This window comes from Schistocerca gregaria, chromosome X (assembly GCF_023897955.1).
Source record: "Schistocerca gregaria isolate iqSchGreg1 chromosome X, iqSchGreg1.2, whole genome shotgun sequence".
NCBI lineage: Eukaryota > Metazoa > Arthropoda > Insecta > Orthoptera > Acrididae > Schistocerca > Schistocerca gregaria.
Window position 1 is genome coordinate 57,264,659 of NC_064931.1, and position 19,063 is coordinate 57,283,721.

Below are 19,063 nucleotides of genomic sequence, written 5' to 3' on the forward strand. Positions count from 1 at the left end.
CACACGTTTTCGTCATTTGCTATCGAATCAACTTCATGCCAGGTCGTCACATTTGTCGCTTTTCTCTCTGAATGGATTATATTTATCGTGTTCAAAGCTATGTCGCGTGCTGTGGTATGCGGAGACACTATACGCACCATAGTAGAACACAGAAGAAGCTTCTAAGTTGATGTAGTAGACTGTAAGCTGCAGTACAATTCAAGTTTTAGTTATCGATTATTGACTTTTTACAAGACTTTGCTGCCTTGGACATGAGCTAGGATCTTAGGATCTTGCATGAAGGGAGGTCTAGCACCCACGTTGCCCGGGAGAATGTGAAAAGTGTTCATATGTAGTAAAAACCTGAGAAATCCACACGTTTTCGTAATTTGCTATCGAATCAACTTCATGCCAGGTCGTCACATTTGCCGCTCTTCTCTCTGAAAGCATTATATTTATCGTGTGCAAAGCTATGTTGCGTGCTGTGGTATGCGGAGACACTATACGCACCATAGTAGAACACAGAGGAAGCTTCTAAGTTGATGTAGTATACTGTAAGCAGCAGTACAATTCAAGTTTTAGTTATCGATTATTGAGTTTTTTGCAGGCTTTGGTGCCTTTGACATGAGCTGGGGGCTAAAGATTTTGCACGAATGCAGGTCTAGCACCCATGTTGACGGAAGAATGTGAAAAGTGTTCATATGTAGTAAAAACCTGAGAAATCCGCACGTTTTCGACATTTGCTATCGAATCAACTGCATGCCAGGTCGTCACATTGGCCGCTCTTCTCTCTGAATCGATTATTTTTATGGTGTGGAAAGCCATGTTGCGTGCTGTGGTATGCGGAGACACTATACGCACCATAATAGAACACAGAAGAAGCTTCTACGTTGATGTAATAGCCAGTAAGCAGCAGTACAATTCAAGTTTTAGATATCGATTATTTACTTTTTATACATCTTTGGTGTCTTGGACATGAGCTAGGATATTAGGATTTTGCATGAATAGAGGTCTAGCACCCACGTTGCACAGGAGAATGTGAAAAGTGTTCATATGTAGAAAAACCTGAGAAATCCACATGTTTTCGTCATTTGGTATTGAAACAACTTAATGCCATGTCATCACATTTGCCGCTCTTCTCTCTGAAACGGTTATATTCATTTTGTGCAAAGCTATGTCGCGTGATGTGGTATGCGGAGACACTATACGCACCATAGTAGAACACTGAAGAAGCTTCTAATTTCATGTAATAGCCAGTAAGTAGCAGTACAATTCTAGTTTTAGTTATCGATTATTGACCTTTTAGATGTGGTTTGGTGCCTTAGACATGAACTACGACCTTAGGATTTGGCATGAAGGGAGGTCTAGTACCTACGTTGCACGGGAGAATGTGAAAATTGTTCATATAAAGTAAAAACCTGAGAAATCCACACGTTTTCGTCATTTGCTATCGAATCAACTTTATGCCTGGTCGTCACATCTGCCGCTCTTCTCTCTGAAACGATTATATTTATCGTGTGGAAACCTATGTCACGTGCTGTGGTATGTGGAGAAACTATACGCACCATAGTAGAACACAGAAGAAGCTTCTAAGTTGATGTAATAGCCAGTAAGAGGCAGTACAATTCAAGTTTTAGATATCGATTATTTACTTTTTAGACGGCTTTGGTGCCTTGGACATGAGCTAGGACTTTAGGATTTTGCATGAAGAGAGGTCTAGCACCCATGTTGCACAGGAGAATGTGAAAAGTGTTCATATGTACAAAAACCTGAGAAATCCGCACGTTTTCGACATTTGCTATCGAATCACCTTCATGCCAGGTCGTCACATTTGCCGCTTATCTCTCTGAAACGATTAAATTTATCGTGTGCAAAGCTATGTTGCGTGCTGTGGTATGCGGAGAATATACGCAGCATAGTAGAACACAGAAGAAGCTTCTAAGTTGGAGAAGTAGACAGTAAGCACCAGTACAAATCAAGTTTTAGTTATCGATTAATGACTATTTAGAAGGCTTTGGTGCCTTGGACATGAGCTAGGGCCTAACGATTTTGCAAGAAAGGAGGTCTAGCGCCCACATTGCCTGGGAGAATGTGAAAAGTGTTCATATGTAGAAAAACCTGAGAAATCCACATGTTTTCGTCATTTGCTGTTGAAACAACTTCATGCCACGGCATCACATTGGTCGCTCTTCTCTCTGAAATGATTATATTTATTGTGTGCAAAGCCATGTCGCGTGCTGTGGTATGCGGAGCCACTATACGCACCATAGTAGAACACAGAAGAAGCTTCTAAGTTGATGCAATAGCCAGTAAGCAGCAGTACAATTCTAGTATTAGTTATCGATTATTGACTTTTAGAAGTTGTTTGGTGCCTTGGACATGACCTACGACCTTAGGATTTTGCATGAACAGAGGTCTAGTACCCACGTTGCCCGAGAGAATGTGAAAAGTGTTCATATGTAAAAAAACCTGAGAAATCCACACGTTTTCGCCATTTGCTATCGAATCAACTTCATGCCAGGTCGTCACATTTGCCGCTATTCTCTTTGAATGTATCATATTTATCGTGTGCAAAGCTATTTCGCGTGCTGTGGTATGCGCAGACACTATACGCACAGTAGTAGAACACAGAAGAAGCTTCTAAGTTTATGTAATACCCAAAAAGCAGCAGTACAATTCAAGTTTTAGTTATCGATTATTCACTTTTTCGAAGACTTTGGTGCTTTGGACATGAGCTAGGATCTTAGGATTTTGCATGAAGGGAGGTCTGGCACCCACGTTGCCCGGGAGAAGGAGAAAAGTGTTCATATGTAGTAAAAACTTGAGAAATCCACACGCTTCCGTAATTTGCTATCGAATCAACTTCGTGCCAGGTCGTCACATTTGCCGCTCTTCTCTCTGAAAGCATTATATTTATCGTGTGCAAAGCTATGTTGCGTGCTGTGGTATGCGGAGACAACGTACGCTCCATAGTAGAACACAGAAGAAGCTTCTAAGTTGATGTAATAGTCAGTAAGCAGCAGTACAATTCTATTTTTAGATATCGTTTATTGACTTTTTAGAGGCTTTGGTGCCTTGGACATGAGCAAGGACCTTTAGATTTTGCGCGAAGGGAGGTCTATCACCCACGTTGCACGGGCGAATGTGAAAAGTGTTATATGTAGTAAACACCTGTGAAATTCGCACGTTTTCGTCATTTGCTATCGAATCAACTTCATCCCTGGTAGTCACATTTGCTGCTCATATCACTGAAACGATTATATTTAACGTGTGGAACGCTATGTCGCGGGCTTTGTGTTGCGGAGACACTATACGCACCAGAGTAGAACACTGAAGAAGCTTCTAAGTTGATTTAATATCCAGTATGGAGCGGTACAAATGAAGTCTTAGTTTTCGATTATTGACTTTTGAGACTGCTTTGGTGCCTTGGACATAAGCTAGGACCTGAAGATTTTGCACGAAGGGAGGTCTAGCATACACGTTGCACGGGAGAATGTGAAAAGTGTTCATATGTAGTAAAAACCTGAAAAATCCGTACGTTTTCGTCATTTGCTATCGAATCAACTTCATGCCAGGTCGTCACATTTGCCGCTCTTCTCTCGGAAACGTTTATATTTATCATTTGGAAACCTATGTCGCATGCTGTGATATGCGGAGAATCTATACGCACCATAGTAGAACACAGAAGAAGCTTCTAAGTTGATGTAATAGCCAGTATGCAGCAGTACAATTCCAGTGTTAGTTATCGATTATTTACGATTTAAACATCTTTGGTGCCTTGGACATGAGCTAGGACCTTAGGAGTTTGCATGAAGGGAGGTCTAGCACCCACGTTGCACATGAGAATGTGAAAAGTGTTCATATGTAGTAAAAACCTGAGAAATCGACAAGTTTTAGTCATTTGCTATCGAATGAACTTCATGCCAGGTCGTCACATTTGGCGCTCTTCTCTCTGAAACTTTTATATTTATCGTGTGCAAACCTATGTTGCGTGCTGTGGTATGCGGAGACACTATACGCACCATAGTAGAACACAGAAGAAGCTTCTAAGTTGATGTAGTAGACAGTAAGCAGCAGTACAATTCAAGTTTTAGTTATCGATTATTGTCTCTTTAGCCGGTTTTGGTGCCTTGGACATGAGCTAGGACCTAAAGATTTCGCACGAAGGGAGGTACAGCACCCACGTTGCACGGGCGAATGTGAAAAGTGTTATAAGTAGCAAAAACCTGAGAAATTCACACGTTTTCCTCATTTGCTATCGAATGAACTTCAAGCCTAGTAGTCACATTTGCTGCTCTTCTCACTGAAACGATTATATTTATCGTATGGAAAGCTATGTCGCGGGCTTTGGTATGCGGAGACACTGTCGCACCATAGTAGAACACAGAAGAAGCTTCTATGTTGATATAACACCCAAAAAGCAGCAGTACAATTCAAGATTTAGTTATCGGTTATTGACTTTTTAGAAGGCTTTGGTGCCTCGGACATGAGCTAGGATCTTAGGATATTGCATGAAGGGAGGTGTAGCACCGACGTTGCACGGGATAATGTGAAAAGTGTTCATATGTAGTAAAAACATGAGAAATCGACAAGTTTTCGTCATTTGCTATCGAATCAATTTCATGCCAGGTCGTCACATTGGCCGCTCTTCTCTCTGAATGGATTATATTTATCGTGTGCAAAGCTACTGATATGTCGTGTGCTGTGGTATGCGGAGACACTATACGCACCATAGTAGAACACAGAAGAAGCTTCTAAGTTGATGTAGTAGCCAGTAAGCAGCAGTACAATTCTAGTTTTAGATATCGATTATTGACTTTTTCGAGGATTTGGTGACTTGGACATGAGCTAGGACCTTTAGATTTTGCACGAAGGGAGGTCTAGCACCCAGGTTCCATGGGAGAATGTGAAAAGAGTTCACATGTAGTAAAAACGTGAGAAATCGACAAGTTTTCGTCATTTGCTATCGAATCAACTTCATGCCAGGTCGTCACATTTGCCGCTCTTCTCTCTGAAACGATTATATTTATCGTGTGCAAAATTATGTTGCGTGCTGTGGTATGTGGAGACACTATACGCACCATAGTAGAACCCAGAAGAAGCTTCTAATTTGGAGTAGTAGACAGTAAGCAGTAGTACAATTCAAGTTTTAGTTATCGATTAATGACTTTTTAGACGACTTTGGTGCCTTGGACATGAGCTAGGGCCTTTCGAATTTGCATGAAGGGAGGTCTAGCACCCACATTGTGTGGGAGAATGTGAAAAGTGTTCATATGTAGTAAAAGCCTGAGAAATCCGAGAGTTTTCGCAATTTGCTATCGTATCAATTTCATGCCAGGTCGACACATTTGCCGCTCTTCTCTCTATCGTGTGCAAAATTATGTTGCGTGCTGTGGTATGCGGAGACACTATACGAACCATAGTATAACACAGAAGAAGCTTCTAAGTTGATGTAATAGCCAGTAAGCAGCAGTACAATTCAAGTTTTAGATATCGATTATTGACTTTTTAGACGACTTTGGTGCCTTGGACATGAGCTAGGACCTGAAGATTTTGAATGAAGGGAGGTGTAGCGCCAACGTGCATGGGCGAATGTGAAAAGTGCTCATATGTAGTAAAAACTAGGGAAATCCGAGAGTTTTCGTAATTTAGTATCGAATCAACTTCATGCCATGTCGTCACATTTGCCGTTCTTCTCTCTGAAACGATTATATTTATCGTGTGGAAACCTATGTCGCGTGCTGTGGTATGCGGAGAAAGTATACGCACCATAGTAGAACACAGAAGAAGCTTCTAAGTTGATGTAATAGCCAGTAAGCGGCCGTAAATTTCCAGTTTTAGTTATCGATTATTGCTTTTTAGACATCTTTGGTGCCTTGGACATGAGCTAGGACCTTAGGATTTTGCATGAAGGGAGGTCTAGCACCCATGTTGCACGGGCGAATTTGAAAAGTGTTATATGAAGTAATAACCTGAGAAATTCACAAGTTTTCGTCATTTGCTATCGGTTCAACTTCATGCCTGGTAGTCACATTTGCTGCTCTTCTCTCTGAAACGATTATATTTATCATGTGGAAAGCTATGTCGCGGTCTTTGGTACGCGGAGACACTATACGCACCATAGTAGAACACAGAAGAAGCTTCTAAGTTGATGTAATATCCAGTATGGTGCGGTACTATTGAAGTTTTAGTTTTCGATTATTGACTTTTTAGACGACTTTGGTTCCTTGGACATGTACTAGGGCCTGAAGATTTTGCACGAAGGGAGGACTAGCATCCACGTTGCACGGGAGAATGTGAAAAGTGTTCATATGAAGTAAAAACCTGAGAAATCCGTACGTTTTCTTCATTTTCTATCGAATCAACTTCATGCCAGGTCGTCACATTTGCCGCTCTTCTCTCAGATGCGATTATATTTATCGTGTGCAAAATTATGTTGCGTGCTGTGGTATGCGGAGACACTATATGAACCATAGTAGAACACAGAAGAAGCTTCTATGTTGGAGTAGTAGACAGTAAGCAGCAGTACAATTCAAGTTTTAGTTATCGATTAATGACTTTTTAGACGGCTTTGGTGCCTTGGACATGAGTTAGGGCCTTACGATTTTGCATGAAGGGAGGTCTAGCATCCACATTGCCTGGGAGAATGTGAAAAGTGTTCATATGTAGTAAAAACCTGAGAAATCCGCACGTTTTCGTCATTTGCTGTCGAATCAACTTCATGCCAGGTCGTCACATTTGCCGCTCTTCTCTCTGGAACGATTATATTTATTGAGTGCAAAGCTTTGTAGCGTGCTGTGTTATGCGGAGACACTTTACGCACCATAGTATAACACAGAAGAAGCTTCTAAGTTGATGTAATAGCCAGTAAGCAGCAGTACAATTCAAGTTTTAGATATCGATTATTGACTTCTTAGACGACTTTGGTGCCTTGGACATGAGCTAGGACCTTAAGACTTTGAATGAAGGGAGGTGTAGTGCCAACGTTGCATGGGCGAATGTGAAAAGTGATCATGTGCAGAAAAACCTGGGAAATCTGTCAGTTTGCGTAATTTGCTATCGTATCATTTTCATGCCAAATCGGCACATTTGCTGCTCTTCTCTCTGAATGGATTATATTTATAGTGTGCAAAGCTATGTCGCGTGCTGTGGTATGCGGAGACAGTATACGCACCATAGTAGAACACAGAAGAAGCTTCTAAGTGGATGTAGTAGACTGTAAGCAGCAGTACAATTCTGGTTTTCGTTATCGATTATTGAATTTTTCTACGGCTTTGGTGCCTTGGACATGAGCTAGGACCTTAAGATTTTGCATGAAGGGAGGTGTAGCGCCCACGTTGCATGGGCGAATGTGAAAAGTGCTCATATGTAGTAAAAACCTGGGAAATCCGAGAGTTTTCGCAATTTGCTATCGAATCAACTTCATGCCAGGTCTTCACATTTGCCGCTCTTCTCTCTGAATGGATTATATTTATCGTGTGCAAAGCTATGTCACGTGCTGCGGTATGCGAAGACCCTATACGCACCATAGTAGAACACAACATAAGCTTCTATGTTGATGTAATAGATAGTAAGCAGCAGTACAATTCCAGCTTTAGTTATCGATTATTGACTTTTTAGACAACTTTGGTGCCTTGGACATGAGCTAGGACCTTAGGATTTTGCATGAATTGAGGTCTAGCACCCACGTTGCACGGGAGAATGTGAAAAGTGTTCATATGTAGTAAAAACCTGAGAAATCGACAAGTTTTCGTCAGTTGCTATCGAATCAATTTCATGCCAGGTCGTCACATTTGCCGCTCTTCTTTCTGAAATGATTATATTTATCGTGTGCAAAGCTATGTTGCGTGCTGTGGTATGCGGAAACACTATACGCACCATACTAGAACACAGAAGAAGCTTCTAAGTTGATGTAGTAGACAGTAAGCAGCAGTACAATTCAAGTCTTAGTTATCGATTATTTACTCTTTAGCCGGCTTTGGTGCCTTGGACATGAGCTAGGACCTAAAGATTATGCACGAAGGTAGGTCAAGCACCCACGTTGCACGGGCGAATGTGAAAAGTGTTGTATGTAGTAAAAACCTGAGAAATTCGCACGTTTCCGTCATTTGCTATCGGTTCAACTTCATGCCTGGTAGTCACATTTGCTGCTATTCTCTCTAAAACGATTATATTTATCGTGTGCAAAATTATGTTGCGTGCTGTGGTATGCGGAGACACTATACGCACCATAGTAGAACACAGAAGAAGTTCTAAGTTGATGTAGTAGACTGTAAGCAGTAGTACAATTCAGGTTTTCGTTATCGATTATTGACTTTTTCTACGGCTTTGGTGCCTTGGACATGAGCTAGGACCTTAAGATTTTGCATGAAGGGAGGTGTAGTGCCAACGTTGCATGGGCGAATGTGAAAAGTGATCATGTGTAGAAAAACCTGGGAAATCCGACAGTTTGCGCAATTTGCTATCGTATCAACTTCATGCCAGGTCGTCACATTTGCCGCTCTTCTCTCTGAATGGATTATATTTATCGTGTGCAAAGCTATGTCGCGTGCTGTGGTATGCGGAGACCGTATACGCACCATAGTAGAACACAGAAGAAGCTTTTAAGTTGATGTAGTAGACTGTAAGCAGCAGTACAATTCAGGTTTTCGTTATCGATTATTGACTTTTTCTACGGCTTTGGTGCCTTGGACATGATCTAGGACCTTAAGATTTTGCATGAAGTTAGGTGAAGTGCCAACGTTGCATGGGCGAATGTGAAAAGTGCTCATATGTAGTAAAAACCTGGTAAATCCGAGAGTTTTCGCAATTTAGTATCGAATCAACTTCATGCCAGGTCGTCACATTTGCCACTCATCTCTCTGAATGGATTATATTAATCGTGTGGAAAGCTATGTCACGTGCTGTGGTATGCGGAGAAACTATACGCACCATAGTAGAACACATCAGAAGCTTCTATGTTGATGTAATAGATAGTAAGCAGCAGTACAATTCAAGTTTTAGATATCGATTATTGACTTTTAGACGTCTTTGGTGCCTTGGACATGAGCTAGGACCTTAAAATTTTGCATGAAGGGAGGTGTAGCACCCACGTTGCATGGGAGAATGTGAAAAGATTTCATATGTAGTAGAAACCTGGGAAATCCGAGAGTTTTCGCCATTTCCTATCGAATCAAATTCATGCCAGGTCGTCACCTTTGCCGCTCTTCTCTCTGAAAGGATTATATTTATCGTGTGCAAAGCTATCTTGCGTGCTGTGGTATGCGGAGAAACTATACGCCCCTTAGTAGAACACAGAAGAAGCTTCTAAGTTGATGTAGTAGACAGTAAGCAGCAGTACAATTCAAGTTTTAGTTATCGATTATTTACTCTTTAGCCGACTTTGGTCCCTTTGACATGAGCTACGCCCTTACGAATTTGCATGAAGGGAGGTCTAGCACCCACATTGAATGGGAGGATGTGGAATTTGTTTATATGTGGTAAAAACATGAGATATCCGCATGTTTTCGTCATTTGCTATCGAATCAACTTCATGCCAGGTCGTCACATTTGCCGCTCTTCTCTCTGAAACGATTATATTTATTGAGTGCAAAGCTTTGTAGCGTGCTGCGGTATGCGGAGACACTTTACGCACCATAGTAGAACACAGAAGAAGCTTCTAAGTTGATGTAATAGCCAGTAAGCAGCAATACAATTCAAGTTTTAGATATCGATTATTGACTTTTTAGACGACTTTGGTGCCTTGGACATGAGCTAGGACCTTAGGATTTTCCATGAAGGGAGGTGTAGCGCCAACGTTGAATGGGCGAATGTGAAAAGTGCTCATATGTAATAAAAACCTGGGAAATCCGAGAGTTTTCGCAATTTGGTATCGAATCAACTTCATGCCAGGTCGTCACATTTGCCGCTCTTGTCTCTGAATGGATTATATTTATCGTGTGCAAAGCTATGCCGCGTGCTGTGGTGTGCGGAGACACTATACGCACCATAGTAGAACACAGAAGAAGCTTCTAAGTTGATGTAGTAGACTGTAAGCAGCAGTACAATTCAAGTTTTCGTTATCGATTATTGACTTTTTAGACATCTTTGGTGCCTTGGACATGAGCTAGGACCTTAGGATTTTGCATGAAGGGAGGTCTAGCACCCACGTTGCACGGGAGAATGCGAACGGTGTTCATATGTAGTAAAAACATGAGAAATCGACAAGTTTTAGTCATTTGCTATCGAATCAACTTCATGGCAGGTGGTCACATTTGCCGCTCTTCTCTCAGAAACGATTATATTTATCGTGTGCAATATTATGTTGCGTGCTGTGGTATGCGGAGACACTATGCGCACTATAGTAGAACACAGAAGAAGTTTCTAAGTTGATGCAATAGCCAGTGAGAGGCAGTACAATTCAAGTTTTAGTTATCGATTATGGACTTTTTTGACGGCGTTGGTGCCTTGGACATGAGCTGGGACCTTAAGATTTTGCATGAAGGGAGGTCTAGCACCCACGCTGCACGGGAGAATGTGAACAGTGTTCATATGTAGTAAAAACCGGAGAAATCCGCGCATTTGCGTCATTTTCTATCGAATAAACTTCATGTCAGATCGTCACATTTGCCGGTCTTCTCTCTGAAACGACTATATTTATCGGGAGCAAAGCTTTTTCGCGCGTTGTGGTATGCGGAGACACTATACGCACCATAGCAGAACACAGAAGCAGCTTCTAAGTTGATGTAACAGCCTATAAGATGCAGTACAATTCAAGTTTTAGTTATCGATTATTGACTTTTTAGACGGCTTTAATGCCTTGGACATGAGTTAGGGCCTTACGATTTTGCATGAAGGGAGTTCTAGCATCCACATTGTCTGGGAGAATGTGAAAAGTGTTCATATGTAGTAAAAACCTGAGAAATCCGCACGTTTTCGTCATTTGCTATCGAATCAACTTCATGCTAGTTCGTCACATTTGCCAGTCTTCTCTCTGGAACGGTTATATTTATTGAGTGCAAAGCTTTGTAGCGTGCTGTGGTATGCGGAGACACTTTACGCAACATAGTATAACACAGAAGAAGCTTCTAAGTTGATGTAATAGCCAATAAGCAGCAGTACAATTCAAGTTTTAGATATCGATTATTGACTTTATAGACGACTTTGCTGCCTTGGACATGAGCTACGACCTTAAGATTTTGCATGAAGGGAGGTGTTGTGCCAACGTTGCATGGGCGAATGTGAAAAGTGCTCATGTGTAGTAAAAACCTTGGAAATCCGAGAGTTTTCGCAATTTGCTATCGTATCAACTTCATGCCAGGTCGTCACATTTGCCGCTCTTCTCTGTGAAAGGACTATATTTATCGTGTGCAAAGCTATGTTGGGTGCTGTGGTATGCGGGGACACTATACGCACTATAGTAGAACACAGAAGAAGCTACTAAGTTGATGTAATAGCCAGTAAGCAGCAGTACGATTCAAGTTTTAGATATCGATTATTGACTTTTTAGAGGCTTTGGTGACTTGGACATGAGCTAGGACCTCTAGATTTTGCACGAAGGTAGGTCTAGTACCCACGTTGCATGGAAGAATGTGAAAAGTGGTCATATGTAGTAAAAACCTGAGAAATCCGCAGGTTTACGTCATTTCCTATCGAACCAACTTCATGCCAGGTCGTCACATTTGCCGCTCTTCTCTCTGAAACGTTTATATTTATCGTGTGGAAACCTATGTCCCGTGCTGTGGTATGCGGAAAAACTATACGCACCATAGTAGAACACAGAAGAAGCTTCTAAGTTGATGTAATAGCCAGTGAGCAGCAGTACAATTCAAGTTTTAGATATCGATTATTGACTTTTTAGACGACTTTGGTGCCTTGGACATGAGCTAATACCTTAAGATTTTGCATGAAGGGAGGTGTAGTACCAGCGTTGCATGGGCGAAGTGTGGAAAGCTATGTCGCGTGCTGTGGTATGCGGAGACACTATGCGCACCATAGTAGAACACAGAAGAAGCTTCTAACTTGATGTAATAGCCAGTAAGCAGCAGTACAATTCAAGTTTTAGATATCGATTATTGACTTTTTAGACGACTTTGGTGCCTTGGACATGAGCTAATACTTTAAGATTTTGCATGAAGGGAGGTGTAGTACCAGCGTTGCATGGGCGAAGTGTGGAAAGCTATGTCGCGTGCTGTGGTATGCGGAGACACTATACGCACCATAGTAGAACACAGAAGAAGCTTCTATGTATATGTAATAGCCAGTAAGCCGCAGTACAATAAAAGTTTTAGTTATCGAATATTGACCTTTTAGACTTCTTTGGTGCCTTCGACATGAGCTCGAACCTTAAGATTTTGCATTACGGGAGGTCTAGCACCCACGTTGGATAAAAGAATGTGAAAGGTGTTCATATGTAGTAAAAAGCTCAGAAATCCGAACGTTTTCGTCATTTGCTATCGAATCAACTTCATGCCAGATCGTTACATTTGCCGCTCTTCTCTCTGAAGGGATTATATTTATCGTGTGCAATGCTATGTTGCGTACTGTGGTATGCGGAGACACTATACGCACCATAGTAGAAAACAGAAGAAGCTTCTAAGTTGACGTAATAGGCAGTAAGCAGCAGTACAATTCAAGTTTTAGATATCGATTATTTACTTTTTAGCCGGCTTTGGTGCCTTGGACGTGAGCCAGGACCTTAGGATTTTGCATGAGGAGAGGTCTAGCACCCACATTGCACAGGTTAATGTGAAAAGTGTTCATAAGTAGCAAAAACCTGAGAAATCCACATGTTTTCGTCATTTGCTATTGAATAAACTTCATGCCACGTCATCACATTTTCCGCTCTTCTCTCTGAAACGATTACATTTATTGTGTGCAAAGCTATGTCGCGTGCTGTGGAATGCGGAGACACTTAACGCACAGTAGTAGAACAGAGAAGAAGCTTCTAAGTTGATGTAATAGCCAGTAAGCACCAGAACAATTCAAGTTTTAGATATCGATTATTGACTTTTTAGACGACTTTGGGCCTTGGACATGAGCTAATACCTTAAGATTTTGCATGAAGGAAGGTGTAGTGCCAACGTTGCATGGGCGAATGTACAAAGTGCTCATATGTAGTAAAAACCTGGGAAATCCGAGAGTTTTCGCAATTTGCTATCGAATCAACTTCATGCCAGGTCGTCACATTTCCCGCTCTTCTCTCTGAAACGATTATATTTATTGCGTGCAAAGCTTTGTAGCGTGCTGTAGTATGCGGAGACCCTTTACGCACCATAGTAGAACACAGAAGAAGCTTCTAAGTTGATGTAATAACCAGTAAGCAGCAGTACAATTCAAGTTTTAGATATCGATTATTGACTTTTTAGACGACTTTGGTGCCTTGAACATGAGCTAGGACCTTAAGATTTTGCATGAAGTGAGGTGTAGCGCCAACGTTGCATGGGCGAATGTGAAAAGTGCTCATATGTAGTAAAAACCTAGGAAATCCGAGAGTTTTCTCAATTTGGTATCGAATCAACTTCTGCCAGGTCGTCACATTTGCCGCTCATCTCTCTGAATGGATTATCTTTATCGTGTGCAAAGCTATGTCGCGTGCTGTGGTATGCGAAGACACTATACGCACCATAGTAGAACACAGAAGAAGCTTCTAAGTTGATGTAATACCCAAAAAGCAGCAGTACAATTCAAGTTTAGTTAACGATTATTGACTTTTTAGAAGGCTTCGGTGCCTCGGACATGAGATAGGTTCTTAGGAGTTTGCATGAAGGGAGGACTAGCACCCACGTTGCCCGGGAGAATGCAAAAAGTGTTCATATGTAGTAAAAACCTGAGAAATCCACACGTTTTCGTAATTTGCTAACGGATCAATTCATGCCAGGTCGTCACATTTGCTGCTCTTCTCTCTGAAAGTATTATATTTATCGTGTGCAAAACTATGTTGCATGCTGTGGGATGCGGAGACACTTAACGCACTATAGTAGAACACAGAAGAAGTTTCTAAGTCGATGTAGTAGACAGTAAGCAGCAGTACAATTCTAGTTTTAGTTATCCATTATTGACTTTTTACCCAGCTTTGTTGCCTTGGACATGAGCTAGGACGTGAAGATTTTGCATTAATTGAGGTCTACCATCCACGTTGCACGGGAGAATGTGGAAAGCGTTCATATGTAGTAAAAACCTGAGAAATCCGTACGTTATCGTCATTTGCTACTGAATCAACTTCATGCCAGGTCGTTTCATTTGCAGCTCGTCTCTCTGAAACGATATGTTTATCGTGTGGAAAGCTATGTCGCGTGCTGTGGTATTTGGAGAAACTATACGCACCATAGAAGAACACAGAGGAAGCTTCTAGGTTGATGTAATAGCCAGTAAGCAGCAGTACAATTCTAGTTTTAGTTATCGATTATTGCCTTTTTAGACGGCTTTGGTGCCTTGGCCATGAGCTAGGACCTTAGGATTTTGCATGAAGGGAGGTCTAGCACCCACGTTGCATGAGGAATGTGAAAAGTGTTCATGTTTAGTAAAAACCGGAGAAATCGACACGTTTTCGTTATTTGCTATCGAATCAACTTCATGCCAGGTCGTCACATTTGCCGCTCTTCTTTCTGAAACGATTATATTTATCGTGTGCAAAGCTATGTTGCGTGCTGTGGTATGCGGAGACACCATACGCACCATAGTAGAATACAGAAGAAGATTCTAATTTGGTGTAGTAGACAGTAAGGCGCAGTACAATTCAAGTTTTTGTAATCGATTAATGACTTTTTAGACGTCTTTCGTGAATGTGACACGAGCTAGGGCCTAACGACTTTGCATGAAGGGATGTCTAGCAATCACATTGCCTGGGAGAATGTGAAAAGTGTTCATATGTGGTAAAAACCTGAGAAATCAGTACGTTTTCATCATTTCCTATCTAATCAACTTCATGCCAGGTAGTCACATTTGCCGCTCTTCTCTCTGAAACGATTATATTTATTGAGTTAAAAGATTTGTAGCGTGCTGTGGTATCCGGAGACACTTTACGCACCATAGTAGAACACAGAAGAAGTTTCTAAGTTGATGTAATAGCCAGTAAGCAGCAGTACAATTCAAGTTTTAGATATCGATTATTTACTTTTTAGCCGTATTTCGTGCCTTGGACATGAGCTAGGACCTTAGGATTTTGCATGAAGAGAGGTCTACCACCCACGTTGCACAGGTGAATGTGAAAGTGATCATATGTAGCAAAAACCTGAGAAATCCTCATGTTTTCGTCATTTGGTATTGAATCAACTTCATGCCACTTCATCATATTTGCCGCTCTTCTCTCTGAAACGATTATGTTTATTGTGTGCAAAGCTATGTCGCGAGCTGTGGTATGCGGAGACACTATACGCACCATAGTAGAACACGGAAGACGCTTCTAAGTTGATGTAATAGCCAGTAAGAAACAGTACAATTCTAGATTTAGTTATCGATTATTGACTTTTTAGGCGGCTTTGTTGCCTTGGACATGAGCTAGGACCTGAACATTTTGCACGAATGGAGGTCTAGCATCCACGTTGCACGGGAGAATGTGGAAAGTGTTCATATGTACTAAAAACCTGAGAAATCCTTACGTTATCGTCATTTGGTACTGAATCAACTTCATGCCAGGTCGTTACATTTGCCGCTCGTCTCTCTGAAACGATTATCTTTATCGTATGGAAAGCTATGTCGCGTGCTGTGGTATGCGGAGAAACTATACGCACCATAGAAGAACACAGAAGCAGCTTCTAAGTTGATGTAGTATACTGTAAGCAGCAGTACAATTCAGGTTTTCGTTATCGATTATTGACTTTTTAGACGGCTTTGGTGCCTTGGACATGAGCTAGGACCTTAAGATTTTGCATGAAGGGAGGTGTAGCGCCCACGTTGCATGGGCGAATGTGAAAAGTGCTCATATGTAGTAAAAACCTAGGAAATCCGAGAGTTTTCGCAATTTGCTATCGAACCAACTTCATGCCAGGTCGTCATATTTGCAGCTCTTCTCTCTGAAACTATTATATTTATTGAGTGCAAAGCTTTGTAGCGTGCTGTGGTATGCGGAGACACTTTATGCACCATAGTTGAACACAGAAGAAGCTTCTAAGTTGATGTAGTAGACTGTAAGCAGCAGTACAATTCAAGTTTTAGATATCAATTATTGACTTATTAGACGACTTTGGTGCCGTTGACAGGAGCTAGGACCTTAAGATTTTGCATGAAGGTAGGTGTAGTGCCATCGTTGCATGGGCGAATGTGAAAAATGCTCATGTGTAGTAAAAACCTGGGAAATCTGAGAGTTTTCGCAATTTTCTATCGTGTCAACTTCATGCCAGGTCGTCACATTTGCCGCTCTTCCCTCTGAAAGGATTATATTTATCGTGTGCAAAGCTATGTCGCGTGCTGTGGTATGCGGAGACACTATACGCAACATAGTAGAACACAGAAGACGCTTATAAGTTGATGTAATAGCCAGTAAGCAGCAGTACAATTCTAGTTTTAGTTATCGATTATTGACTTTTTAGCTGGCTTTGTTGCCTTGGACATGAGCTAGGACCTGAAGATTTTGCACGAATTGAGGTCTACCATCCACGTTGCACGGGGGAATGTGAAAAGTGTTCAAATGTAGTAAAAACCTGAGAAATCCGCACGTTTTCGTCATTTGCTATCGAATCAACTTCATGCCAGGTCGTCACATTTGCCGCTCTTCTCTCTGAAACGATTATATTTATTGAGTGCAAAGCTTTGTAGCGTGCTGTGGTATGCGGAGACACTTTACGCACCATAGTAGAACACTGAGGAAGCTTCTAAGTTGATGTAATAATCAGTAAGCAGCAGTACAATTCAAGTTTTACATATGGATTATTGACTTTATAGACGACTTTGGTGCCTTGGACATTAGCTAATACCTTAAGATTTTGCATGAAGGGAGGTGTAGTACCAGCGTTGCATTTGCGAATGTGAAAAGTGCTCATTTGTAGTAAAAACCTGGGAAATCCGAGAGATTTCGCAATTTGCTATCGTATCAACTTAATGTCAGGTCGTCACATTTGCCGCTCTTCTCTCTGAATGGATTATATTTATCGTGTGGAAAGCTATGTCGCCTGCTGTGGTATGCGGAGATACTTTACGAACGATAGTAGAACACAGAAGAAGCTTCTAAGTTGATGTAGTTGACTGTAAGCAGCAGTACAATTCAGGTTTTCGAAATCGATTATTGACTTTTTAGACGGCTATGGTGCCTTGGACATGAGATAGGACCTTAAGATTTTGCATGAAGTTAGGTGTAGGGCCCACGTTGCATGGACGAATGTGAAAAGTGCTCATATGTAGTAAAAACCTGGGAAATCCGTGAGTTTTCACAATTTGCTATCGAATCAACTTCATGCCAGGTCGTCACATTCGCCGCTCTTCTCTCTGAAACGATTATATTTATTGAGTGCAAAGCTTTGTAGCGTGCTGTGGTATGCGGAGACACTTTACGCACCATAGTAGAACACAGAAGAAGCTTCTAAATGGATGTATTACCCAAAAAGCAGCAGTACAATTCAAGTTTTAGTTATCGATTATTGACTTTTTAGAAGGCTTCGGTGCCTCGGACATGGGCTAGGATCTTAGGATTTTGCAGGAAGGGAGGACTAGCTCCCACGTTGCCTGGGAGAATGTAAAAATAGTCCATATGTAGTAAAAACCTGAGAAATCGACAAGTTTTCGTCATTTGCTATCGAATCAACTTCATGCCAGGTCGTCACATTTGCCGCTCTTGTCTCTGAAACGATTATATTTATCGTTTGCAAAGCTATGTTTCGTGCTGTGGTATGCGGACACTTTACACGCACCATAGTAGAACACGGAGGAAACTTCTAAGTTGATGTAGTAGACAGTAAGCAGCAGTACAATTCAAGTTTTAGTTATCGATTATTGACTCGTTAGCCGGCTTTGGTGCCTTGGACATGAGCTAGGACCTAAAGATTTTGCACGAAGGGAGGTCTACCACCCACATTGCTTGGGAGAATGTGAGAACTGTTCATATGTAGTAAAAACCTGAGAAATTCGCACGTTTTCGTCATTTGCTATCGAATCAACTTCATGCCTGGTAGTCACATTTGCTGCTCTACTCTCTGAAACGATTATATTTATCGTGTGGAAAGCTATGTCGCGTGCTTTGGTATGCCGAGACACTACACGCACCATTGTAGAACACAGAAGAAGCTTCTAAGTATATGTAATAGCCAGTAAGCCGCAGTACAATAAAAGTTTTAGTTATCGAATATTGACCTTTTAGACTTCTTTGGTGCCTTCGACATGAGCTCGAACCTTAAGATTTTGCATGAAGGGAGGTGTAGTGCCAACGTTGCATGGGCGAATGTACAAAGTGCTCATATGTAGTAAAAACCTGGGAAATCCACATGTTTTCGTCATTTGCTCTTGAATGAACTTCATGCAACGTCATCACATTTGCCGCTTTTCTCTCTGAAACGGTTATATTTATTGTGTGCAAAGCTATGTCGCGTGCTGTGGTATGCGGAGACACTATACGCAACATAGTAGAACACAGAAGACGCTTCTAAGTTGATGTAATAGCCAGTAAGCAGCAGTACAATCCTAGATTTAGTTATCGATTTTTGACTTTTTAGACGACTTTGGTGCCTTGGACATGATCTAGGACCTTAAGATTTTGCATGAAGTGAGGTGTAGCGCCAACGATGCATGGGCGAATGTGAAAAGTGCTCATATGTAGTAAATACCTAGGAAATCCGAGAGTTTTCTCAATTTGGTATCGAATCAACTTCTGCCAGGTCGTCACATTTGCCGCTCATCTCTCTGAATGGATTATCTTTATCGTGTGGAAAGCTATGTTGCGTGCTGTGGTATGCGGAGACACTATACACACCATAGTAGAACTCAGAGGAAGCTTCTAAGTTGATGTAGTAGGTTGTAAGCAGCAGTACAATTCAAGTTTTAGTTATCGATTATTTTCTTTTTGGAAGGCTTTGGTGCCTTCGACATGAGCTAGGACCTTTAGATTTTGCACGAAGGGAGGTCTAGCACCCACGTTGCATGGGAGAATGTGAAAAGTGGTCATATGTAGTAAAAACGT